General features: G+C 41.5%; 1 protein-coding gene and 1 pseudogene across 1 annotated transcript in view; both read left to right on the top strand.

Annotated features, from left to right (window-relative positions):
• LOC5667758 (uncharacterized) overlaps nucleotides 1–27,519 on the top strand; it is a 549,880-nt gene that overhangs the window by 241,166 nt on the left and 281,195 nt on the right. The gene's annotated exons all lie outside the window — the stretch shown is intronic.
• Nucleotides 19,067–19,122, top strand: LOC133392361 (U6atac minor spliceosomal RNA; annotated as a pseudogene).

The following is a 27,519-nucleotide window of genomic DNA, read 5'->3' as shown; positions in this document are numbered from 1 at the left end:
CATACGAAAAATATATTTTGCAAATTAAACGTGGTTTGGAGCTCTGTACTATGTCATTTTATGATATCATTTTAAATTCAAGACACACTTTTTTTTTAATTTCAAATTTAATCAAGCAGGTTATATAAAGAAAGGTATATCTGAGATGTAATGTTTATGTTTTTGCATCTACAATTGCTTGCTCCTAAATGGGCAGTTTTTTAATGTAAACCTCACTGTCAAACCAATAGTTCGAAAAAGGACCAATTATTGTATTACATCTTGATTGTGAACAAATTACTTTGTTGATCTTATGATCTTGATGAAGAAGTTGTTGATTCTTATGATCTTAATGAAGAAGTTGAAAGTGAAGTTTATTGATAAGCGTGTCATGTATTTGCCCAGGAGACAGGAGATTGCTGTTGAGCCAAAGAAGAAGAAGAAGAAATCAGTATAAAAAGAATAATCACTATTTTTAAGAAAAGTAGTCATGTAAGAAGTATTTAAGTTAACGTAAAGAAAGAAACAAGAATTTCCATGAAGTTCAAATTTATAAATTATGTTTTATTACTCTGCATAATATCGTTTTCATAATAAACTCATTTTAATGAACTCATGTCAACAGTTTGAAAGAAGTATGTTAACACTTTCATTCGGTTCATCTCCTTTGATACATTGTACAATGTAATATTCTTGCAAAAAGATCAAAATGAACCGTTCGTAAAAGGCCATCTGATTTAACGAATAGGATTAAAATACCTTCTGAAGTATAACTTTTTTTTCTTTCAAATCACACCCTTCATCTTGTGCACCCTTTCCTCACCCTAACTACCCTTGTTTTCACACTTTTACGCACGCATCCGAGGCACCAAACTAGGTGAAACACCTCTCTTCTTCGCCTCGTAAAGCGTTCGCACGCGCAAAATCATCAACCAAAGACGTGTCGGCACAAAATGCGCAAACCAAGCGCAAAACCGATTAAAACGCACCACACCAACGACAGGCGGCATCCTTTTTGGTGGTTAGCGTTGGCGCAGCCCTGCAAGGAACCGGAGAGGTGCCCATTAAAGATCAAGCGCAAAAGGGTCGCTCCCCTACCCCTCTCCCCATCCCCTATCGAAGGGGTGTGCGACGGGCGGGAATAGGATTGGCAACGCAATCGCACCGAATGGCAGGACAAACGAGCAAACGAGAACGACAACTTGCGCGGAATCACGGGACGACGCCAGGGAAAGGGGTGGTTGGATGGTGTAGAGCGGTAAGAGAAAAAAACGAAAAGAAGAACAAAACACACATACACACACACAGAGCAAGAAAATTATAATATTAATATGATGATGTATTTATTTTTGCTTATAACAATAACATCAAAGGGAAGATGCCGACGCTTGGGTGGTTTTTCTTTCGCCTCGTCGCGGCGTCGTCTGTCGGTCGTTCTCTTTGAGAATCGTCCCCGTCGTGTGTCTCCACCGCCAGCCAGCTAATTTCCTCTTGTTCCGAGCGCTGCTCACTCGAACAGCTCAAACGGCCGAAGAACTCTGCTCACACACACACACACGCGCGCACGAGGGAGCGATCTGGTGTCCTCCAGCATCTCTTTTGGGACGCCCACTGCCAGCAGTGATCGTAGGCTGGTACGTTGGTGGTCAAACCCGGCTGGTGGTGCATCGCGAGTCCCGGGAACGTTGGCCAGAACATTCCCGTTCCCTCTCCCTCTGTCACGACCAGAGGCTTCACTCGCTCGCGTGGTGATAATACTTTAAACGAAACCTTGCTCGATGTAATAAGCCGCCATGCCCCAGCCGCGAAAGCGCAAAAGCGGTAGAACGAAACGAGACGATGCTAACTGAACGATGCCCCATTCTTTTTTCTCTCGGCTCAATGCGATCTCCAATCCCAGAATCGTGTGGAAGATCGCAGTGCCGAGGGAACAAATAATGCTGGACTCCTGGCGGCGGCCACACTTAAGGGGAAGCGATCAGCCTTTGCGGAAAAATACGATAGGAGAAGAGAGTAATCGCAAAGATGAAGATAAAGACTTCCCCCCTTTGAGTTTGAGGACCGGCTATCGTAGGAGGACGACACGGGCCACTTTCAGTGTGGCAGGCAGGCAGCTGGTGGAGAAGCGAAAAATAAATTACCGCTCATAAATGTGAAATTAGTGAGTGCCGAGCTTACCGCGAAGAGTAGCATGGGTAAGGATGCAGACGAGATGGGGAAATGGGTGGCAAACGGTGACTGGCACCAAAAGCTGTCACAATTCCAAAGGGATGGCTTTGTTTGGGACGCCAACAACCGCAGGGATGAGTGAGAAAAACAATTTCCCAATGACCATCTTTCTTTCAGCAGCTTCTCGGTGTTTTCAAGCGGCGTTAGCCCCAGATCGCTCACCAGATAAGAGGCAACATCCGCACAAATAAGCTTTCACGGCCAAACGATGTCGTCACGGTCGACCGGTGGGGAGTAACAACAGCAACAGTAAATGAAAGAACGAGACCTCACCGACGACCCAACTTTCCAAAAAGCTTCGCCACCCACAGCATGCGGCAGCGGGTCTTGCTCGCACGTACCGGCGGGACCAAACGCCAACCGAACGAATTGATAAATTGCTCGCCCAGGATTGGCTGAACCTGGTTGGGAAGCGACCAAATGGGGCTTTGGGTGGGTCGTGGGCGAGGAATGGTTACGAGCCTATGCTGCAACCCCTTTCTCTCGCGCAGTCGGAACGGAACGACGAGCTGTGCTGGTTAGGACAGGTAAGTGCGACCGAGACCGATCCAGGTGGAGGTAAACAGACAGCGGATAAGACGAAGTACACGGCAAAAGCGACGATGAAGATCTTGTGGCTCTTCTGGCGGGTTTCAATTTAACGTTCGCCATGATGGAATTTCGGAACGATACCATCGGCACCCTTAATGCAGGCGCAAGTGTCCCGGTGATTGATTCGCCGTTGCTTCCGAGCAGACTTTAATGAATAAATGACTGTACGACAAGGTGGTTCAGGACGGCTACTGAGAATAAGTTTTAGACGATATGTTTGCTAATTCTCTGGTAATAATACAGGAAAAGTAATCATTTTTGAGAAAAAACTACATTTCAAACTTAGTTATTGTAACAAACGCAAATCTTTCTGTTCCAAACACCCTACAAGCGTAGTTTTCAATGTTGCAGCTTACGTTGGGTCCGTTTATGATCGTCGCCCGTCGACGATCTCCCCTAGCTTGGCCAAGATTCATCTTCAATGTGACGATAATAATAATTTCCAAGGCTAACCACATCCTGTCCTCGGACGTATAAATTTCGCTTCTTCAGTACGGTTTGCGCCAACCGATCCTTACCTATACCTCGATCATTTACATTCCCTCTTTTCTCTCTCTCTCTCTCTCTCTCTCTCTTTTTTTTTCTCTCTCTTTTCCCCTTTTGTGACTAAATTTTCTTTGCAATTATCGCACCAACTCGCAAATCGTCAAAGCCACGGATCTCTAGCAAAACTAGAGGATCGTACAGTTTCAAACCCCGACGATGCCGCCCTAACGGTTAGCTAACACCACCAAAACGCTACTGCTGCTGCGGCAACTGCTCAGCACCCTTTCCCCTCCCGAAAGCGGACGCCAGCTGCATGTGACCGCAAATTGCACATAAATAATTAAAATAATTAGCAAATTAAACATTACACGCGCTAAATGATTCCGTTAGCGAGCGGGAGAATCCGCGAGACATCGCGTCATGGGTGATCGTGTCGGCGGCCAGGGACGCAACATTTCGGGTGTGCTGTAATGAATTTGTCCGCCTCACTCTCCCCTGCACTTGGGCAAGTAAGCATGGGCCCGTGTGCAAGCGTGGTTTTAATTAAGCACCCTTAAATCGTCGTCTTTAATCAATGTGAAAAAAGGCTAAAAACCTGAGACTAGCGGTATACGATAAATCCGTTGGTGGTAGTGCATGATCCACAAAGTATACGACGTATCCTTGGCAGTTTCTTGGCGGGCATCTTGCCTTGCCTGTGTTGCACATCGGTCAATGCAGGGAGAGTTTAATTATTTCTTCAAAATTACTCACTTTGCTTACCATGCCTCATTTTGAGCCAAGCTACTGAGTGTTGCTGACTCTGAATCGTTCGCTACGACAAGCGTCTCTAGTTCAATGCTTTTTGGGGGAAAAGTGTCAACTTAAAAATATAGAGAGGGAGAGAGAATAATGGGAAATAGTATGAGAAAGAGAGAAGAGAACGAGAGACTGCTAAGAATAGTTTTGCATTGTGCAAAACCATGCAGTTCAGGTGTCGAAATAATTTTCAAATCATATAAGGAATGCCATCATAGACACAAATGCTGCATTTTTTTTCTAAAAAACAATTCTAGTTTTGTTTGTTTCGAAGAGTTTGTTTTTTATATACGACTTTTCAAATAAATTTGTCGTTTTATAGCATCGGGACTTAAAAGCAGTACGATAACTTTAAACCAGAATAGCGTGCATAATTTGTCTTGTTGATCTTTGAAATGCATCTGCTTTCAGTACGAATGTTCGTCATATGCAACTAGTAGCCAATACTGCAAGCCAAGCCGCACGCTAATACAGTACGCCATGTCAACTACCCTGTCCCATTCATCATCGTGCATTAGAACACAGCAACGGCTACGCGGCAGTACCGCAGCAGCAACGGAAATGGGAGTCGCTTGGTAATTAAAAACATTAGCAAAAACCACATCCCACGACCACCCCACTCTCAGCTCGGCGCACCTCTTGGCGCAAAGCATCCCGACGCATCATAAATTACTCCTTCGTTTCTTGGTCACAGGCCACGGGCGGACAGGCCCGGGCACCGCACACACAAAGATGCACTCTTTTTAAATGAGGTCTCTCATCCAAGACCTCACCGGTTTCGGCATCTGGTTGCCAACGGTGCCACGGTGTGATTCGCTGCAATATTTGTTCAGGCGCCGCCAGCAGTGACGACCGAAGGCGCAAGCAGGAGGACGCGGCGGGACGGCGTGGTTCGCTTTACCGCGTCGCAACGCTTCGCCTTCGACGGGTTGACGGTTTGACAGGTCGTTGAATTTGTCGTAATTAATACACGAGTTTCTAACGCAGCTAATCTTCCATTTCATACCGCTCGGGACTCGGGCTGCTCATCCGGAACTATGTACGGTGAGCGAGCTGGTTTTGCTGGCAGTTGCAAGGCTGCTAGGTAGGTCTGCGAAGCGAGCGCAACGGCGGACGGCATTGCGTGCAAGTCGCGTGATGGCTGCTGCTGTTCGTTTGCTAATGGGACTTAATGAAGTATTTATTTGATGGAAATGCAAGATCAGCTTTTGGGCTTGGTGTGTTAGTTTGTTTTTGTTGTTGTTGCTGTTGTTGCTTTTTCCTGTCGCCTTTGTCATGCCACCGCAGTACGTAGTTTGCTGTGGTTGAGCAGATTTCAATTACACATTTCATTGAAACGCTTGATTAAGGAGTGGTGTTCAGATAAAACGGATAATGAGATAAATATTTATAGTCAATCGAACAATGATATGCTATATTAGAACATATTTTTATAACACAGTATAAAATATATACACTGAATGACATATTTCTTATGTAATCTTATTATTACCACAGACTTAAAACAACTAAACATAGAAGAAAAACAATTAATACAAACGCTAGTATTTAGATTTATAAATTTTAAGTGCTCCCAGTAAAGTGCTCAACCATACCCATTATAAAGTGGTATTTGTTAAGAATCGTTTTAAGTTTTTTATACATTACTTTAACATTTTAATAATTACATAATTTACACATTGACATCACACATTGAATTGAACAAAAACTAAACAAATGGTACTCCCACAGTTTATAAGTACAAACTTGCAGGGATAAAAAAAGAATGTCACATAGGCTCAAGTCCTTTGTGAAACGAGCACGAGCAACAAAAGCCCATGAATGGCTTGGGTCAGTGCCAAGAAAGAAAGAAGAAGTGCCAAGAAGAAAATAAAACAAATCTAACGAATTCTTAATGTTTAATTTTCATGAAATCTGAATGCATTCATAGCATTTAGTTATTTTTTCTTCATATTTACAATCTATGTTTTCAAAGTATCTGCTTGGGATGGATCAATATGCAGATCAAAAAGGTGATTCAGAAAAATAACCCTGATCCCGATATGCTCTGGTAGGGATATTGTTTAAGGCAGCAGCATGAGACTTAACTTTGCAAACAAGCATACATTTGAGAAAATATGAATTTCACAGTTCTTATCCAGAACTGCAAGCAACATAATGCAATATAAGACCTTTAACTAAGAATACATATTATGTTTATTTTTATACCAAGCATTTTCAACAATAAAAAAACGTACTTTTAACGTATCACAAAGCTTCTTCTCACCACGTGCATATTATTTAATTGCTTCATCTAATGAGACCCTTTCTCACACTTCCATCGAACAGCGTCAAGATACATTTCCATTAGCCTAAACGTGTACCATGACAGTACGTTCTTCTACCCCGATGCCATCCCAAATTGTAGCCCACAGGCTGAACAAAGCTTCACGATTTTTATTTCAATCGTTAATCAACACTTATTAATTATCTGAAGCGTACTCCGCACTCCAAACTCGAGCCTCTCCTCTGGCATTATTGGCACCAACACGTTCGCTAGATGCGTTCGATCGATCCCCGATCACTCGCCCCAGCCGGGCCATACACGCACTCCAAGCAACGGTTCGAGCAACGGCAAAGCGTTCTGCTAGCGCTGGCATGGTGTCCAATATTTTCCCACGTCCATTCCTGCGGTTCACACTTTGTCCATGAGCAAATGGATCCGATGCGTCGGCCGGCAATCAAAAATCAGGACAGGAAATTGGTTCCGAATCGGTCGCTTAGCCAAAAGGTATCAATCAGGGAGCGACCGACGGTAGGGCCACGATAACCGTACGCCGATCCGGCCTATCCACGAGCCATCACCGCTGGCAGGACGCCCACGGGAGAATGGGGCGCTCGTAAATTAAATCAATTAGCCCTAATGAAACGTCAAACATGTCGGCGCAGCCGTAGCCGGGCCGGGCGCGTTGACTCAGCGAAAAAAGTAGATTAACCTTTTACACGATTTCCGCTGCGCGAATCGCCGCGCCCCACACCGACTGGGGGGGACGGAGAATAATGCAACGAGGCAGGTCTTTCCCTTTCCCCTTTCTCCGCTTGGCATCCAGTCAGCAGACACACACACACATTGGCCAAATCGTTCCGATAGAAACTCAACAACTGAAAGGTCAGCACTTCGGAGGAAGCTTTGAGACCCACAAGAACGTAAACCGCGCGGGTTGAATGATCGAGGACAAAAAGTGTGAAAAATTAAATTCCCAGGCTCCATTTCTCTGCTGAACAGGATGCACGATGCCGGAGATACGGGTCGCCTACGGAAGGGGCGATAGGTGAACCGAAAAAAAATGAAGTCATAAAACAGTGTCCAAAACGGTGGAGCGTCTTTCGCGTGCGCGCTCTCCCTGTCTCTGTCTCTTTGAAGCGCTGAATACTGTTATTTTGGTTGCAGACTGTAGATTTGTTTTTGTTGTATAGCACAACCGAGCGTCACCGTTGGCTTGGCGTCTTGGGTGATAGTTGCCACTTCCTACCAGGTTGGATTGCTCGAAAAAGGCGTCTTTTATTCAAATGAACCTTCCGGTCGCGCGAACGTCCTGTCTGGCCAGGGTCCACATTCAACGGTTGGAGTTCAAATCGAATCTCAGCCCCGGACCAAAGTGCTCGAGTGAAGCGAAGCGATCAAACGGTGGCAGAGAGAATTTACATAAATGTATCATTTTCGTTAATGATTAGTTGACGGGTGGAGTTATAATTAGGCAAAGTAAAAGAAGTGCGATGTGGAGGCGCTGTGCAACTTTTCCGACAATCGGACACGGAGGAAATTTGTTGGGTTGTGGCATAGGATTGTTTCTCGATTGTCTAGACATTGTTGGGTCATGTTGGGTAGATATGTTGGATTGAACTTATATTTATTAAACTTAAAGATCCTGACACTTATGTAAATTATTGGAAATTAAGAAGGTATGCAGGATATTATGTATTTAATTTAATCTCTCTCAAAGACAAGCCAGAAACATTCAACTATGTAATGCCGGGCATATTCGATTCTCATCCAAACCATATCCCGTTGCAAGCATTCTCGTTATGTAATTCCAGTCAATCCAGGTAGCCTGTGAAAATTACGTGAAATAAGACGGAGAATATTGAATAATGAGAAACTAAATGAGAAATGCTCGTTTAAATGTACAGTCAGTCCAAAAAGTATTCGTCTAGCTGAATATTCTGCAGAAAAAGGCGAATTATAGCCGCAATAGGCATGGGGTGGTAAAAGTAATCATGGGATTTGATGAAGGGACTATCAATACACACGTACTGCTAAAAATTTTAATAGCATTTAAATAGTGCAATAACAACTAAATTATTTAAAAAACTTAAAAAAATCATATGATTGGTGCGCAAAAAATAATCGTCTATCAGACTTTCGGCGTAATATGCGTATGAAAACAAAGGTTATGGAATCAAAGAATGTCCTGATCTTGTTTCTTACAGGGTTTACCTAGCCAATCGGGCGTCGTCAAAACGTTATCGGTCGCCGTAAATACTTTTTCGGGCGGCGTAAACCCTCAATTGGGCACTGTGATTTCTTTTCGGGCCTTGTGAAGTATGAATCGGGCATAGTGCAGAATGAATGCGTCCTACTCTTGAAGGTGTCAAATCGGTAGCCTCGATGTGTTTGATCCATTAAGTTGTTTAAAAATATGTCTTTTGATTTATTTGATTTTTTTGACATTAAACTGCTTCTTTCGTTAGATTTATCGTCAAGGATGGCTACTTACATGGCAGTTTGTCACTCAATTAGTGTCAGAAAAATGACCAAACTCTGATCAAATGAAGGAACGAGGCCTCCCACACATTTTGTAACCTTCAAAAATGGGTAGGATAGGTTATGCATAAGTTAAAGATACGATTTTCGCCATCATGCTCCAATCATTTAACTCGCCCGCCTTTAGTGCCTCTCTGACCGCTTGATGTGCAATGCAACAGACAACAGAAATGCATTAATTTAGAAGGAAGTCACCAGTCAGATTGATAATAATAAATTTAAATCATATCTACGTATTGCTTGGCCAATGTAAATGATTAAAAAGCTAGATGGATGAATACTTTTAGCAAGCTCATCAAACGACTTTTTTTAGTTTTTCATGTATTTTGGTATGGTATAGGTATAGGTGTATTTTGCAATAGTACACTATTTAAATGCTTATTTTTTAGCAAAACGTGTGTATTGATGGTCCCTTTATCAAACCTCATCATTAATTTTATCGCCCCATACGTATTGCGGCCATAATTCGCCTTTTTCTGTAAAATATTCAGCTAGACGAATACTTTTTGGACTGACTGTATGTACAGTGGCAGCCATCTAAAGTCAGACACCTTATATTTTCCCATATTATCTGACTTTGTGGCGCCCTGAACAGTTCCTTAGACCATTTGTCAGTAAAACATCGCTATGCGTCATTGACGACACTCTTCAGGTCGATATCTTGAAAATTTTTTGAAAACCATGCAAAAATGTAAGAAAAGGTGTAAAATTCTTGCGACCTACGGAAAGTCGAACAGTCCATCCCTTAGGAAACTACGTAGAACTCCAACATTGGGCAATATAGTTCTAAAATCGTTTAATTTCGGTTATTATAAATCAATCGATGATGTATTTGGTCAGATGCGTAAGGAATAACCTAGGCCAAACACTCTATGGTCCGAATTAGCCAATAGAAGAACCATTGTAAAGAGAAAGAGAGTATCATGCATGTAAATATTATTGTTGTTTATAATTTTAATAATTATTAATCTTTTAGAAGTATTAGGAATGAAGTAATGGTAACAAATTTGTCAGTTTTTCTACATAATACAATACAAATGCGGGAACAAAAGAATGATTAGGATATCTTTATAAAATTAAAATGTGCAGAAATCTTCAAAAACATCCGTTTTGTGGGTGGTTGTAACAAAAAATATGATTCAATTTTGTGCCATCCAGCTTAAACTTGCGTGAATATAATCAATTGATAAAAAATAAACAGAATGAGTGAATATATTTTCCGATAAGTGGTCTAAAGAACTGTCCAGGGTGTCCCAAAGTTAGATAACATGGAAAAATATTAGGTGTCCGATTTTAGCTGGCCGCCACTGCATATCCGGATCTCAAGCTAAGTTTAAAATATTGATTTAATTCGATAGGTAATCTTTTTAAATATCGATAAAGATTATATATATATTTTTTCGTGTATGGGTGTAAGCATCTAGCCAAAATGTTAAAAAATCATAGTAAAACTCAAATAATTGATCGGTACACCTATCATCAATGGACAAATGTGCCACACTTGAGAATTTAAATTAGTTTTCATGGGCAATAAGGACCTATGTCGTTCTTAGGTTACATGTTTACATGCTCAGAAAGATTATCTATCGAATAACAATAAAAAGTTAAAATTGAGTGTAACATAAATTTATTAAGCCTCCATACATGAACATCGACACAGGGTGATCTGCTTGTCATTTAAGTACCTATTGACTAACTTACTTATTTCCTTACTCACACACTTATTTAATTACTTCCTTATTAACTGACTTACATACTGTTTTTTTTTGTTACTGGAGATGGAGTTTTCCAATGTTTATATTCTAGAGGCTGTCATTCACTTTTTTTAATTATGGTTGTGCTACATGGTTGTGCAAGCTCAAACCAATAGTCGTGTAACTTTAGCTATCAAAGAATACTATATTTTGACATCACATCACGTTCAAGAGATTATGGATAACTCTACTAGTTCCTAAACCGATCAAAGAAGCTACTTTGGATTAATAAAACGTTTCTTTGAAGATAATTTTTCAAATAAATTGTTGAGGCCAAAATTAATCGTTCTCGTTGAGTTAACAACAATAAAGTTGAGTTTTAGAAACATTTGTTCGCTTTGTGTGTTTCAGCATTTGAAGCATAATATAGTATACACTCAGTTTATCGTCAAAATTGCAAACGGACAATTCGAATAAAATAAAATAAAATGTCTGCCGCTGGAAATGAATTTATTCGATAGACAACCTTCTACTTTGGAAATGTTCAATCATATCGTTTGTAACATTTACAAAATCCGTCTGTATAAGTGAGCAGACCATCCATACATGGATTGTTACCTTGTCGATGACGCAGACACCCTCCCAACCGAGGGGGAACGTATGCAAATATGGAAAGTAATAAATTAATTTTGAATAATTGATGGAACGTCGAACGATGGATACATTGCCATCCCTGTGGCCGTTACATTCATTGGCTAAACAACACCCTCCGGGCTAGACACAAGGAGGTTATCACTTACGCGGGCAACAGACCGCCGGTGGGCTGTTTATGTCGATCTGGTGCTCGTGTCTATTCTCCGCCGTACTAATTCATCCAGCACCATAGCATTCGACCGCAATTACAGCTGTTGTAGGTATATGGGGGCCGGAATCCTAAAGAGTATCCCTAATTTTCCACATTACCATTCAAAGATGGCGGCCACAAGCCCACCAACCAGCAACAGCACGAAAAAAAACGGCATCATAATCTATCATTAATGAGAATGGTTCTTTGTTTCCAACGTACCGTCCAATCCTTCATTCACCGCATCGCCAAACCGCCTCGCTCGGTTGTTACTGCTGCGTTACGTTCTGTTCGCTTATCGCCCCACTACGATCTAGGCGGGCTGCTAGGTGTGCCGGTTTTTGGCGATCAGACAGCCCGTCCCCGTTCCCGGCGGGGCGAGCCCACGACTGTCCTGCGGGTTACGTTCAGCAAGCGTGACAACAACAAAACATCAAACCACCCCAAAAATGGACGATCGTCGACTGGTGTAGGTTTGTGCGAAGATAAATGGCATACCACGTCCGTCCGAGCGTCCTGCGCTGAGGCTAACGACATATCAGTTTTTTTCCCTTCTTTATTAGGGTCCCACTAACTGAAGCTACTTTGAATAAATACGCACCCGATATATCATCGTCAACGGCAAACAAATGTAGTGTCCCGTGATGGATGTACGTATTCATTAACTTTGAATCGAATGAGTGAAGGTGATTAAGATACGGGGATTTTTCCTCCAAATGCTTGATGTTCAATAGAAGTCGGTGTAGCAAATATTTAAATTATCCTTACAGTGGGTTTTGGTGCCTTGATTAATGAAATCGACCAAAAGGAATTATTAGGAATTATTGCTTATTAGTTTTGAAAATACTTTAAACATAACAATAATTAACATTCAAAGTAGTTTTAATAAATAAATGTCAAAGGTGCAAAACCGACTAACATCTAACTTATTATGATGAATGCTGATACGCTGGTATTTGACAATATATTATCAAATCTTATGAAACACACTTCATCGCATGAAGACTATTTATATTGCTAATGGCAAGGTATACAAAAAAAAAACACAGTTACAGAAATCAGAACGAATTAGAGGCAGAAAGATAATTTAATGTAAAGCTTCGAATTAGCACGAACGATCCAAAATTTGATTGATAGTTGCTCACTAATCAAGTGTGAATGATGCAAAAGGGATCGTCGTCGCGCTTCCAACACAAACAATTGTTTTACAATTTTTTTCTCCCCGTACGGGCGCACAGTCACGTAGGCCATCGGTTGCGATTTCGCTGCGGGAAAACAAGCAGCGCTACCAAATCACAATAACTAGACCAATCCAACTTAAACCAACCAAAACCGAATGAAGGAGCTGCGAAAACGACAAGCAAATTAGACGAACAACAGCCTCACCCAGCGCTGCGTGCAAATCAACCAAAGCCAAAGACAACAATTAAATCAAACCGTTCTCGCACCCAGCCGCTAATCGATCGTTAATGCGCAGCCCATTGCCAACGTGTGTGCAAAACTCAAAAAATAAAAAAAGAGTTGGAACATATACCATCGATTGCCACATCGTCGACCGTGTCATCCGTGCGTTGTCGATTGTGATGGGCTTTCGAAGTTCCGTGCCACGCACGATGGGACGCGTAATTTAAATGACTCAGTCTTAAGCAATTAGCAGCCGATATCGAAAATTAATAAGCTGTCCTGAAACCGCACCACGTATCCAATGTCATGAAAGGGACGACTTTCCATCCCATACCGCGAGTATGACGTGGTACCTCTTGTAAGCAACTTCGTCCCCGTACGTTAGGGGCCATGCTAAATGGTTTCATTGTTGTTTTAACTCAACGTCATCTTGTCGTTTACCACGAATTAGCGCAACACCGGAGACGCTATATTAACGCCAAACGGAAGCCCAGCGTAACTCGTCAACGAATCCTCGAACCCGTTCTGGTTTATAAGCTTTTGGCAGATTTCTCCTACCACTCATGCATTTCGCTTGAAGCTTGACTAATGTTGTTTTGTTGATGCTTTATGTTGGTGAATGCTGCGAAATGGAAGACTTATTTGTAGGTGATTGTAGCAAATGAAAAACATATTCTAGGACTAGCCAGCTCAACACCTTAAGCAAACAATTCAATCCGGTAAAATACATTTCCACCATAACAACGAACACTTAAATGATCTGTCATTGGTTTCTTTGTGTACGTTCGACAAACATTGGACAATGTTAAATTGGGATTTTACGAATTGGAAATGAAGCTTGCAGCGTTGAGTTGCACATAGAAACCCTGTAATAATTCAAGATTATCCAACGTACTGATGTTTTTTTCCAACGGTGTTATCTGTATGAGTGTGAGAGTAAAGAAAATGAATGATTGTATAGTGAGTAATTTTTCTCACCGTGAGTAAAAATTTACTGTAGCGTGAAGATTTTGTTTGGGAGCGATATTGAGACTTTTCTTCATAAGCAATACAAAGTAAGGTGAAATGAGTAAGTTATATTTATACTAAACAACAATCAGTGATGAAAACAGATGAGATGGATACAACAATGAAGCAAGACATATTCAGTTCAGCGCTTCAAAACAACAAAAGCCCAAAAAGGGAACACAACTTTTGTTTCATATTTTGACAGACAGATGTCTCTGACACGAATTACAGCTTATGATATTATAAGCTAGATGGCACTACATGTTGCGAAAAGGAATCACGAAAATGCGCTCCATGCACTTGAATACCCAAAAAACAATTTTACAAATAGGTCGAGAATCAGAATTCGACTAATAAAGTGTTTTCTTTTCAATTCTTTTTCAATCTTTTCAATTTAAATGCATTGATTATGTATACTTAATTACACACGCAGAAAAGGCACCTCTCTGTTCGACACTTGAGTAGGAGTCCAAATACAGGCGACCTTCGAGCTAAGACTCCCTAGAGTTACGACGACTCGCAGATACGATTTGATTTTGACAGTTAAAAGTTTTTATTTAGACGAAATTAATGTATTTTTTGTAAGTTCTTGCTGATAATCGTTACATACACATTTTTAAAGATTCTTCAACTACCCAATCTTGAATATTTATGTCATGTACATGGCGTTTCTAGTAAAATTACTACAATATTAACGTTTTTAATACAATGACTCTTCTACGACGGTTATAAGCTTTATATTGGCAATAATCCGACACACGACTTTCACGCCCTGCTGTGGAACATTTTTTTAATCCCAAATACTGTAGTATTTCGGGGGTCACCTGTACCTGATGCTATTTAGTACATTTGCCCTTTTTGTTATCCCACTGATTATACAATGTGATGATCTATTTTAATCATTTGTATGACATAGCTAACATTTAAATAATTATCTTTTTTCCAGACTTGATTTGATTTGGAAAAATGTGAAAATGAATCGTGCAGCTTTGTAATTTCGGAAGAAAATAATGACTTCCCTTTTTTCATTTTACTGCACTTTCAAAATAAAGCTCGTTTGCAACGTCATCTATTGATGAGAAGCGGTACTGTACATACGCAGGGAACTTTCATTGTGCTTCTTTGAAGGGCTTGCCATCTGTTTTGATGCATTTTGTGCATTTATTAATTTACTAATTTAATAATAAATTTATGTATTTACTACTTATTCAGTACCTGTTCTGCAGATACTGTATAGAACACCAATATTAACAACTTTACACTGTTCCTATTTTATATAAATATCTATTTATACATACCTATCACCCAATTCTTAAATCTTTAAGCAATTTGTAGTTTTATTCTGTTCTTTTATATGGCAGTTTTTATGTTATTTTAATGGTATCTGTTCCGTCTAATGAGCTGGAAGACGTTAGAATTTATAGCCTGGGCCAAACGTATTACGGTTTACAGCGCGATGGAAGCAATGAACGGCGAAGAGAGAAAGTGCGATGGCGGGTACTGACATGGAAAACGTGGACGCATATAATTGCTAATATTAAGGCGATTTTACGATCAACATCCCCTTTTTACTATTTAACCTGAACATTATCTAATGTATAATGTCTTCTAGTAATCAGGCTTACATATTTTGTCTATTTTTTTTTTTTTTTGTTGTAAGATAATTTTCATTTCCTATAGAAGTCTTTCGAAACAAATACGCATTTAGTGTTAAGCTATGGGACTTTGAAATGGAAATGAATTAAATAATGAAATGTTAAACTATCGTTATGAAATCGTGGGAGTGCAGGGTGGAGGACTCTCAGCAACTTAATTTGAAACCCAGATGACTTTGTTCCCTAGGAGAACCGAATTTTGCCAAGTTACTCGGAGAGAATCCCGCACCGCTCCCCAGTCGATAACCTGAGGAGCTCGAGCTCCCATTGTCGTATACGGGGGAAGACACATCCTGAAAGCCCGACTTACTGTTATGCGTGCTGACATGCGTGCCAGATGGACTTATTTATTTCATATATATAACCGACGGACCGACTTGCAAAGCATTAGGCTATTTTCCGAGTGTCGTGTAGTCCCATGTCCATCACCAGGTCCTGGTCTATCCAGTTGGATCGAAATCGACCGAAACTACCAACACCCAACCCATCCTAGACTTGACACTTTAGACCGTGTAAGTGCCTTCGATCCTCCCCTGCGCCCCATTGCAGTGGCGATTCATACGCTAGAAGGTCCTACGTTCTTTCTTGAGAAATCAAGGCAATCTCGTATCTCGCACTTCCAAAATATGAACATATGTCCGAAACGTACGTACTGATTACTGCTACTGGTATTTATACTCCTACATGACGAGGTATCCTATCAGTGCATTCCTCAATGCTTGAGCAGAAGACTTCCTCGGGTTATCAGTCAACTTCACGCATCTTCGAGCTCTGCTACTTGACTTGAACCTATGATGCATCCGTCTCATTTAGCCTAACGAGGGGGCAAATCCTTGCTAATTACCAGCAGCACCACGAAGCGGTATGAGATCGGTCTTTGAAAATGTGGAGTCATGAGGCAAGCGAGACCTCTGAAAAAATGAATCGTATATAAAAGCAAACTAACGTAGCCGAGGCTAAGGCCCCCTTTAGACCGAAGCTTCCCACGGCTGCTCTGTCCGATTATAGGAAAATCCGACTCCTTCCCATGTAAAATATGACTACACCCCGCTATCGTGTGGACAAAATCATTTAGATGCTTTACTCTAACCTAAGTTCGTCTAGTTAAATTTCCGTTTCAAAGCTACAGCGATGCAATTGCTGTACTCATTATTTGCAAAATTTAAAAAAAAAACTTTATTAACTAAAATAAATGCAATCTCGATGCTTTATCATCGATAATAAAGTTAAACGCCTTCCATTCATCATTGAAGCAGTAGCTCATAGTAGCTGATAATAGTTTCCCGCTCAATTAATAGTTGATAGTATTTTCCAGCAATATAAAGGGCCGAGATTACCAAATCATTTCAAAAGCTTTCTATTTAATAAATTAATAAATCAGTTGATAATGCTCAAACTTCATTTTAATTACATACAGATCGTTTAATTTGCTTTTTACTGCATTTTTGCTGACAAGCTCTGTATGAAATAAAATAAATATTGTAATCCTATAACAAATTTTACAAAAAGGTTCTCATTTTCAATCTCTCACTATAGAGCGTTACTTTTTCACTCTATAGTGAGACGATGTTGGTTAGTGAGTTGATGTTAGGGGCGGATAGCTTGGATGATTTATGTAGCGTGTTGGTTTCTTGCACACTTTGTACCGACATAGCGATTCATCGATGTAGGCGTTGGACGAAAGACGACAAGGATGTTTTCGTCAAAGAATATCGTCCATTTGTATGTGAAATTGTGTAATATTTATGAAGTGATCTAAATAGCAGAAAGATAAAATAAGTACAGGTAAGTTTAAAATTAATTGCAGCAGCTTCCCTGGTATATTGGTACGGGTAACCAGTAGATCGTGCGCCACCGCCAGACTAATATCGTTATTGGCTGCATAGTGTACTGTTGATGTTCGGATTGCTGCAGTACGACATCAAAATATCCAGGACCCTACAGTTTGCAGTCTGATTTAAAATGCTCAATCATCTGCGTCACCTATTTGCCCTTATATTCGGCCTCAGCACAATTTTTCGATCGAAAAAATTCGATCGATCCGGCTGTCATTTTGGTGTCATTTGACACTCATTTCGCCGCCAAGGTGTTCATTTTACTGGTCTTTTTGAAAACTGGTATACCATGACACTCACGAGCAAAATGAACTATGCTACAAAAATTCGATCGTTCCGCTTTGTATGGCGAAAAATCCGCAACTCATTGAGCTGCGGAAATTATCGAATATCAGAAAAATGCCATAAATCAAGGTTAATGGTTTTGAAAAACGTTATGTAAAAGCAAGTTGGTAATTGTTCTGGTTCTTTTTCAATATATTGGGTGATAAAAAATCATTTATTAAATATTTAAAAAAATGGTTTGCCTACACTAAGTACTGAACTCGATGGGAATCGACTTCATGCAAGAGTATGAAAGAAATACGGCCTCAGCACCATTTTTCGATCGAAAAAATTCGATAGGCGCTTACGTAAAACTGACAGTATAACTATTTCTTTCATACTCTTGCATGAAGTCGATTCCCATCGAGTTCAGTACTTAGTGTAGGCAAACCATTTTTTTAAATATTTAATAAATGATTTTTTATCACCCAATATATTGAAAAAGAACCAGAACAATTACCAACTTGCTTTTACATAACGTTTTTCAAAACCATTAACCTTGATTTATGGCATTTTTCTGATATTCGATAATTTCCGCAGCTCAATGAGTTGCGGATTTTTCGCCATACAAAGCGGAACGATCGAATTTTTGTAGCATAGTTCATTTTGCTCGTGAGTGTCATGGTATACCAGTTTTCAAAAAGACCAGTAAAATGAACACCTTGGCGGCGAAATGAGTGTCAAATGACACCAAAATGACAGCCGGATCGATCGAATTTTTTCGATCGAAAAATTGTGCTGAGGCCGATAGTTATACTGTCAGTTTTACGTGAGCGCCTATCGAATTTTTTCGATCGAAAAATGGTGCTGAGGCCGATTGTCTGAGGAAGTGTCCCAGAATCCTCTCTTATTGTAGGACGCAAACGTGAACCACGTTTGTGAAGACTTTCAAGGGCAAAATATGGACCGGTACTCCGTTGAAGACTCCGAGCAGAATCGGAAGCTGCGGGCTGTCAAGCTCCTCAAAGCGCTGCGACTCATTGATCAGCACCTTTCCGCAGTTAACCGACTTTGTGCAAATACGACCAGACCTGCTAAAATCTGCCTTATGCTATCGATGTGATGAACAAGATATTAGCAAACGTGACCCGAATGATCAACGAACGGTGTAAGATATAGTTACTGCAGCAGTGGATGGATAGCTACGGTTTGACAGAACAATCTATTTTTGATGAACCTGGTGGCACCGGGTAGCCGTTTCTGCTCAAAACTAATCTTGCGTACACGCGGCGTCGATTGAACATTGCAATAGCAGTGGCTTTGAGTTGAATTGCTGCTCTGCTGCTGACCTGGTGACGTACGCTACACTCTAAATTCAAGCTATCGCTCAACCTGGACGCTAACAGTTCCTGTAACATCCGTGTACAGTCAGCACAGGCTGAATTGATGCAACAGGCTTCACTGATCGTTTGGTTGTGTCATTTGAAAGTAGAGCAGGTTAGCACACCCCCTTGACAAGGATGGAACACATACCCTGAGATCAGTGGGCACCAACACTGATCGTATGGAACGAGACATCCATGAGTAGCCGCTATGCTCTTGAAACTCGCGCCCTCGATCACGCCTTGCAGGACGTTATGGGAAATCGGCAAACGTTCGGTGATAAGATGGTGCTGCTATGTGGTGACTTCCGACAGATACCAACGTCTAGGTTTTGCAGCAGTGTATCCGGCAGAGCATGCTGTGGGACAAATTTAGGGTATTGCGTTTGCGGCCAAAAATGCGTGTGCAGACAGCCCAGACTGTTCAAGATGCTGAAGAACGGAAAGAGTTCGCAGAATTGCTGCTCCTCATCGGCGAGAGTTACATATGGCAGCAATGTGAATTTCGATGAATAAATTATTTATTCCAAGAGGTACACCATCCTCAATTTAACTTATAGAATTTTAAATAATAGAAAATTAAGAAATCATGGTTGTGTGTATACTGCAATGTATGTTGTAAATACTATAAGCATACAAAATTAATCAAAAGCATTCAAAAAGTGCAATTCTCATATGTCCCATGATAAACGTTGCGAAGCCCTGTAACCGGGCCATTTTAACTAGTATTCAACAAAACATAATCAATGCGCATAATTACAATAGTGATTTTTTTCCAATAATGTAGCTTGTTGTGACAATCATCGATAGAAAATCTTCAATGAACGTGTATAAATCATTATGACCTTTTGACCACTTCTGCTTGTCACAACAGAAACCACCCAGAGGGTACTATATTTATTTAACCCAAGCTCATATTTAAGTGTCTGGTCGTTAATGCTGCTGTTCGGTGGTCAAGTGAGGTTGGGTTCGTACGTTAATGCTCATCGACCGGGTGGCCAACCCATGCCCATACGCACTTGTCAAAAACAAGTGTAAATTTGTCCCGAACTCACAATTCGCCCAGCTGGAATCGAACACATCCTTAACGTGGAACACGTGTGGTCTGTCGGCGCCAATGTCCAAGACATCGGGCACTTGAAATATGTCCACATGTGGTCGTTTGCACGACAATAACGCTTGTACGTCTGGGCTAGGTTGTTACAAACTATCAACTAACGTTCACAATAACTTCTAGCTAGGACTATTTATACAAACACACAAAGTTTTGAAAAACACCCCAAAACAAGCACCCTGGCTGAAGCAAACAGCCGTAAATCTGTGCACGATTTTCAACTTTTCACCAGCCCGTTGCACAAAACGCGATAGGAATCCGAGGTTTATTAAAATCGCGTAAACGCGCTCGTGCTCGATCGTGTGCGTAAAAGATGCCAAGCGAGTTAGAGCCGTCATTAACATCCGCGGCCACTGCTGTTTGTTTGAGTGTGGACCATTCCGAAGGCGATGACGATTCAGTGCTGGGGCCAGCTCGAACGCAGAAAGGATTGCAACAGTCAACAAGGGTCTGCGTAATGGTGCGCCGAATAAAACCATCCTCTTGAAGTGGGTTACGATGGTGTACCCTCGGGGGAGTTTTGGATGGTCAAACTACTCCAGACCGTTAAAGTCGCGCCAGGGCCCCCCTTCCCACCCGGTTTACCCTGGCTTGGCTGTTGCGGTTTGCCGGTGGTGCCAATATAGAGCAGCAAGAGGTCAAGAGGGAATGTAGATTAGTGGAACACTTAGAAGTGGATTTTCGAATAGACGACCGATCTGGCAAATGAAGCCCGGCCCAGGGCAATCGAGTCCACTCTGCGCCGAATGCTCGAACTCGCTTCATCCTGCACGGGAACGTGGCGCAGGTTTGCAAACTGCTGCGACCGTGAGCCGATGGGCGGCCTGCAGAGGAGTGCGATGCAGCTGTGGGATTGGAATTAGAGCACGTTTTAAGGAGATAACAGCTTCAATCGTTGCCCGAGTTGTGCGGAAATTTTGGCGTTCTGCAACCGAAAGCGGGTCGGAAACAGGAAAATCGTGCAAGGGCAGGAGGAATCCGGCACTCGAGAGCGAGTTAAGTAAGGGATTGTGAGCGTTGTTGCTGGGGTAGTGTGTGATGTGGCGACGGGTGTTCCACGTGCTGAAAGTACGGTGAAACGGCTAGGCCTTTATTTTTGGCACACGTTCAACAATGTTCAGTGACGTGTAGTTGAGCAAACCATCTGACAATATAAGTTATGAGCTATCGCTGTAAATTGCGATATTTGAATTAGATTGTTTTCCACAAACATTCATCCTATACTGCCATGTTTGTGAATGATATTTGGGATATTATATTAAATATGGTATGTTTATGTTTGTCATAATCAAACTAGTTCTACATTAATCTTTTTTGTTACTCTTACTCAAGGTTATCTCGTTTTAAAGTTAAATGCAAAAAACATATCAAAAATGTTGGTCCTTTGTTAGGTCTGAACGAATGCCCTGAAGCTGGGTGTATATTATCCATTACAAACCAAATCCTGATTAGACTCGTTCTTTTGTTTAAGATAATTTGACTATCCACAGTGGTTTGTCAATGACAGACCTTCATCCTGTTTGCGTCAATTAATTTGCCCAGATGTGACTGATTGACGTACACATTGCATGATAGAAGATCGAAGTACTTTGAGAAGATCTTGGCTCAGACGACATTTGAATCCATGACGGGTATTTCGAACGAGTGTAGTACTATAATGACAATGAATCTGTAGTTATCAAATGTCTATTACTTACTTACTTATCCGGCGCTACAACCGCTTTGCGGTCTTGGCCTGCCTCAGGAGTGTCCGAAACCGCTCACGGTCTCGCGCCTTCGTCTGCCAGTCCGTTATCCCGGCCTTAATGGCGGACGCCTCCACGCCATCTTGCCACCTCAATTTGGGCCTACCACGCCTCCTCTGTCCTTGTGGACGGCCTAAAAAGACTTTACGGGCTGGGTCGTCCGTTTCCATGCGTACAACATGGCCAGCCCACCGGAGCCTGGCGAGCTTAATACGCTGTACGACAGTGAGGTCGCCGTACATCTCGTATAGCTCGTCATTATAGCGGCTCCTCCATTGTCCGCTATAATCAAATGTCTATATTAAATTTATTAAAATGAATTACATGAAAACTAAAATATTACTATCTCAAAATTACCGCTTTCTCTCTGCTTTTATTTCTCAAAGGATGCAATATAAACAACGATAACGAATGTCATCACACAACATGCTTCTGTGTCACTGCTTTCAGCAGAAAAAGAGTTGAAATTGATGTTTTTTCTAAGCATCATAATTAATTTCACATACAAGGGTACATTCACAATCATACCAATCATGAACTAGATATCAACCAACTTTCTTTTGTGTGGGAAAAAATATATGGCCGTCATTTTAAGCATCTTGTACTCGATAAAGAGCCTTATGATACCACATCATCGCTGAACAAATTAATCGCTCTTCAGCCACATCCGTAAGCTACTTGAACGGGTAGCACTTGGTTGCATCTAACAGTTAAAGAATTTCCCAGATACATCGCCCAGTGGACATGGCAATTGAAGTCGCTTTTTAATACACCAACCAGAACAAGAAAACATGCCGAATCATTATCAAACATCAAATCTATTCACATGCACGCAGCATGTGATCACACGCACACCAGAGAGAGTGTGCCGACTCGGCCTGAAGTGGTTTAATTACTTGTCAATGAGACTTTCACCAGCAAAGGACACATCGGCAGGAAAGATAAGCGTGTGGGATACATATCATTGTCTATGTGCAATTGGTCGATGAATGCCGATTATATGGGGTTGAAACGAGCTAGAAACGAAGAAACAGTACCGTGCGACAAGTGTCTTCGGGTGCGATAAGGCTCAATATGCTAAGTGTATGAAACCTCTTCAGTCCTTTGCGGTGAGACCAAAACAGACTGATTTTTCGAATCACTAAGCGCAAGAGTTGAAAGTGATAAATCTGTGTGATCCATGTCTGGTGTAATGCCCCGTAGAACTACATTAGCATGTTCTTTAAGTTTAAATGCTCGTAGGAATTAATTGAAAATTAAATTGCTTTTAATTCACTCTATCGTCAAATGAGCCAACACGCTAGCAGATCTCTCACTACAGCGAACGATAAGCTAGTGTACAAAGTAATGCGCGCTAGTCTTTAATGCGGTGCTTAAAATACTCTTCCACTGTGGCACCATCTATCTAGAGTAGATGGAATTTCATCCGTCTTGATCGTATGACGCGAAGCTAGCATAAACAGGAGCAAATAGAAGAAGAGAAGAAAGCACTCCAACGGACGCTTCGCCTTTCTCGACTCTCTCAGACCCGCTTGTGCCCGTGGTATGATGTTATACCGTGATGCACCAGGCATCTTCGACTGCGCGGGAGTAACGGTCGAAAAGGTTAATAGTAGTAGAATTATCCTTTAATTACACTTGTCTGCTACCGTCAACACCCTTACAGCTCTCGGGAGCCGTCTACTGGCTGGCTGGCTGGCTGGCTGGCTGGTTGGCCACAATGAAAATCGACACCGTCGGAAAACAGTGCACTCTCGCCGGCTTCGTCGTCGGCGTCGTCGACGTGCAAAACCATTGCCGCCCCCGGAACACGGAGTCGGGCAGGGGGTTTGTGGACACGGAAAAGGGACACGAATATGTAAATATTTACCGATTCTCGAGCCCGTCGAGATGGCGAGCACGTCGCACACTCACTAAAATATAATCGCTGCAAAGAAAGGGTTTCCTGTAATTCAATACTCCTGTTGCCCGTTTCCCAATTTTCCAGCGATCCAGTTTTTCTCGGCCTGTGCCCCGACCGCTTCGCGCTGTGCGTTGGACGCCTGAGCGGAAAACCTAAGCGCTTTGTGAATGCGTTTTTCTGGTTTAAAATGAGTTTTTAAAAAACTTAACCCGCACACACACACAGCCAGCATTCGAAAACGGGGAAACACGGATCGTGTTGAGCATTTGTTTACTTCGGCCGAACGAGATCTTGAGAAGCGAACTTAGGGTTTGGCATCGGTCCCAATTCCAATGTTCGAGTGCTGGTGACTTAAGCAGATTGTTTATTGACGTGTTGAAGCCGGTTTTGGCCTCGAGACCTTTATCTGCTTGCTCGCTAGGATTCGTTTCATACCGTGTTTTGAGGTACGCGTCGATTTGCTACGACACTGCAGCAGATTAGTGTACTGGCAATAGGTTCCGGGTTGGTGTTTTGTTATTTGTTTAGTCTGTGACACTACTGCAACGTTATGGCGAAGTGGGTAGAGTTGTAAAATTTTGTGGACATTTTACAGAAGTGTGGCTGGACAAAACAACAACAGGATAGACACTTTGTGTTAAAATCTAGCAAACGGGGAACTCATAGATTCTTTTTTTTAAACCTCCTTTGTGTAAAAACCTAGAACCCGTAAGATGAGCGGACTCAGGCAATTTCGCTACTGATTCTAAAATAGAATGATAGACAGGTCAGTAATTTAAAATGAAATGTATAAAATTCAATATTATATGGTTCCAAATTATACCGTATTCTTCAATATTCAGGTATTGATAGCATGGAAATTTGAATGTTACAGATGAGCAAGAGTTAGAAAACAAAATTGGAGTGGCTGCAATATCTTATTTGACGCACGACACGACCAGTATGGAAAGGCAGTAGTGTTTCATTTACTTTAAAAATATTCAGCTAATTATGTAACATGTTTCTTAAATCAGGCATCATTCAGGAAAGCAAAAAAGAACAAAATAATTTGTGTTGTCTACTTTACTTAACTCCTAGGAGAAAATTGATAGTATGGCTTTCAATTCCAATGTAAGTCAACATTAGATTTTTTTAATTTTAACAACATTTCTAAACAATTTTAAGTATTTAACATTTTGTATAAATTACGAGATTTGCATAGCTAGTGATGTAAATAATATATAAGATTAATTTAAAATCATTTGGTTTGTGATTGTCAGGAATTTATTAGACAAGAACTATGAAATGATATTGAGAATAATGTATTTGGAGATTAAGTACTTAAAATTTTACGTTGGTGATTATTTATTATGTAGCACCGCTGTTTAGTTGGTTCATTGGACTGACAAGTTTATTCGAAGACCCTTTGGGTCCTTGGGGAAAAATACCAATGTTTTGTATGTTTGTATCTCTATAAAGACGCCATGACGTCTTGGCAGAAATTTTAATCGAATTAACGAGAGATACTTCAAATTACAAACCTTAAACCTGTTAATTTCAATAAAATATAAGCTGAAGTTTTTAAGCTCCAAATTGAATCGAACATCATTGTACGAATTTGCAAATAAAAGTTCTGTTTTCATACTTCAAAAAACACCAAAGTTCCATTCGAGCGTCTCAAACTACACATGATACCTAGTGCTTCATACGATCCTCCTATTCATAAACAATTCGCATTACAACGTCACAACATATCTACTCGTTTAATCTTCGGCTTATTGATCAGGAAATGTTTTATCGCTTTTATTCAGTGCCTCTCACGAGACTATACCGATTGATCTACTTTGTTTGCAATCGTCCCATATCGTTCACACCGACCATCGATATAACTGTGGGGATGGTGTTGATAAATACACTCTACCCCAACTGATTTAATTACCCGCCGCTCGATGAAAGATCTAATAACATTTGAGCACATTAAAGCGATGGTTATGATGATCGGAGTAAAGTGTGAACTGAGCAGCAATGAGGATGGATGTGATCTTAATCTATTGAAAACACGCTCTTTTGAGCGAGAGGAAAATTGTTCTTGATTCCACGCAAGGTGGGGTGAATAGGGGGACACTGGGAAAATTACTGTAAGCACTGAAAAAAGAAGGTAAAAGAGACCAAGCGAAAAGGAAGTGTAAGCGTGTAGAGTGTTTGTGAATGGAGATCATAGGGCATTTTTACGAGAGGAAGATATGGAGACGGCAGGTTTTTCCTCCAGTCCAAACACACACACACACACCCACAGAGGCTGCACTTTGGCGGCTATTCCGCTTTCACGCATGTTCCGAAAGCCTTGATGTTTGTTTGCTTAAGCAGCGGGATACGATAAACATAGAATATTTATAATCGATGCTCACTAACTAGTTCATAAATCGATCATCGAACGAGCTACTGTACGGAGTAATCGTGCATGTACTCAACCAGGGGTCGGGGAACTAGGTGTACATCACTTTATAGAGCTGTAGTTGACATTGGTTGTGTCTTTTAATGCCTCACTGTCTCAATGAAGTAAAATTGTACAAGTAAACTTCGTTTGGAATGAGATTACTGGTCGATCGTTTAAGAATCTATCCAGATGTTTGCTCTATGGTCACAAAAGACACGACACCCTGATGGATACGACACACCAAGAAAAATGAGAACATTTTAGCCGTACACAGCAAAATTAGCTCATCAATAATTTCGAAATATTTACACATTCACGCCGGTAAGCGAGTTCAGCTTTGCACCCACTTTTTCACACCAGCATTTTCACTTCCTGCGCGTTAGTACGGCACCATCCCCTAGCACGGCCCCGGAACGCAGGGAGTGCGAAAGGAGGAAAGGGGCCTATTGCTTGTTTTACAGCCGTTTTACAAGAAAACAATCGTGTAAACAAAGCACATCACCGCGCAGCACCGCCGCAAACGTATGGCGCGCGCAGGAGAGGACGAACGCTCGGCGAGGAAGCTGACTAGCTCCGTCGAGAGCGTCGGAGTCGTAGAAGAATTTTGATGGACTCGAAACCAAAATGTTATTCTAAGAAGCAGCCATGTGTGATGATGATTATATGGCCCTGTACGACCCCGGTACTGTAGGTCTAATTGGTGCTTTTACTGTCGTCGGTCGGTCGGTCGGTCGGCAGATTAGACTGGAAATGGTCCCGGACCTGTGTACTGCCGAGGACGGGAATAGGTTTAAAGGATTCTCTATGTTGCCCCTTGTTTTCCTAGCAAGCCTTTCCCTGTTTCCCCCTATTCGGGTATGAAGCGGGCTTAGCGAGGAGGGAAAACAGAGGACTGGCAATAGAAAAGTCATTTTCCCAAAAAACACACTCTCTTCCGTTCGTCTGATGCGAGTGAGAACTGAGCGCGAGTCTCTTGTGTAAAGAAAATACTTACCTTCTACTGCACTCAACGGTAGCGTTCGTGCCTTCGTTACGGCACGGTATGATACAGAAGGGGCTTATCGAGGGGGGAAGATTTTCACTTGTTGCAGAACTGACGGTGGGTAGACGGTGTTGCCCGTATAGCGCTCTGGTTGTGACATACGATGGCAAAGAGGTAAGCGTACGTCGATCATGTGTGTTGTGCGGGATACTATTATTGTAGCCAAGTGAACCGTAGTTAAACGGTGGATTATCGAATGCTCTATGCCTCTGAAACGCAACTGGAAGCGTTCGTGGCGAGGGAAATATAGGAGCATTTCACCGACAACAAATACGATCACCCGATGGATTGGCTATGTAGGTCAAGGTGATGGGGAATGTTGGGTG

This window comes from Anopheles gambiae, chromosome 2 (assembly GCF_943734735.2).
Source record: "Anopheles gambiae chromosome 2, idAnoGambNW_F1_1, whole genome shotgun sequence".
Lineage (NCBI taxonomy): Eukaryota > Metazoa > Arthropoda > Insecta > Diptera > Culicidae > Anopheles > Anopheles gambiae.
This window is presented reverse-complemented; position numbering and strand designations above follow the sequence as displayed.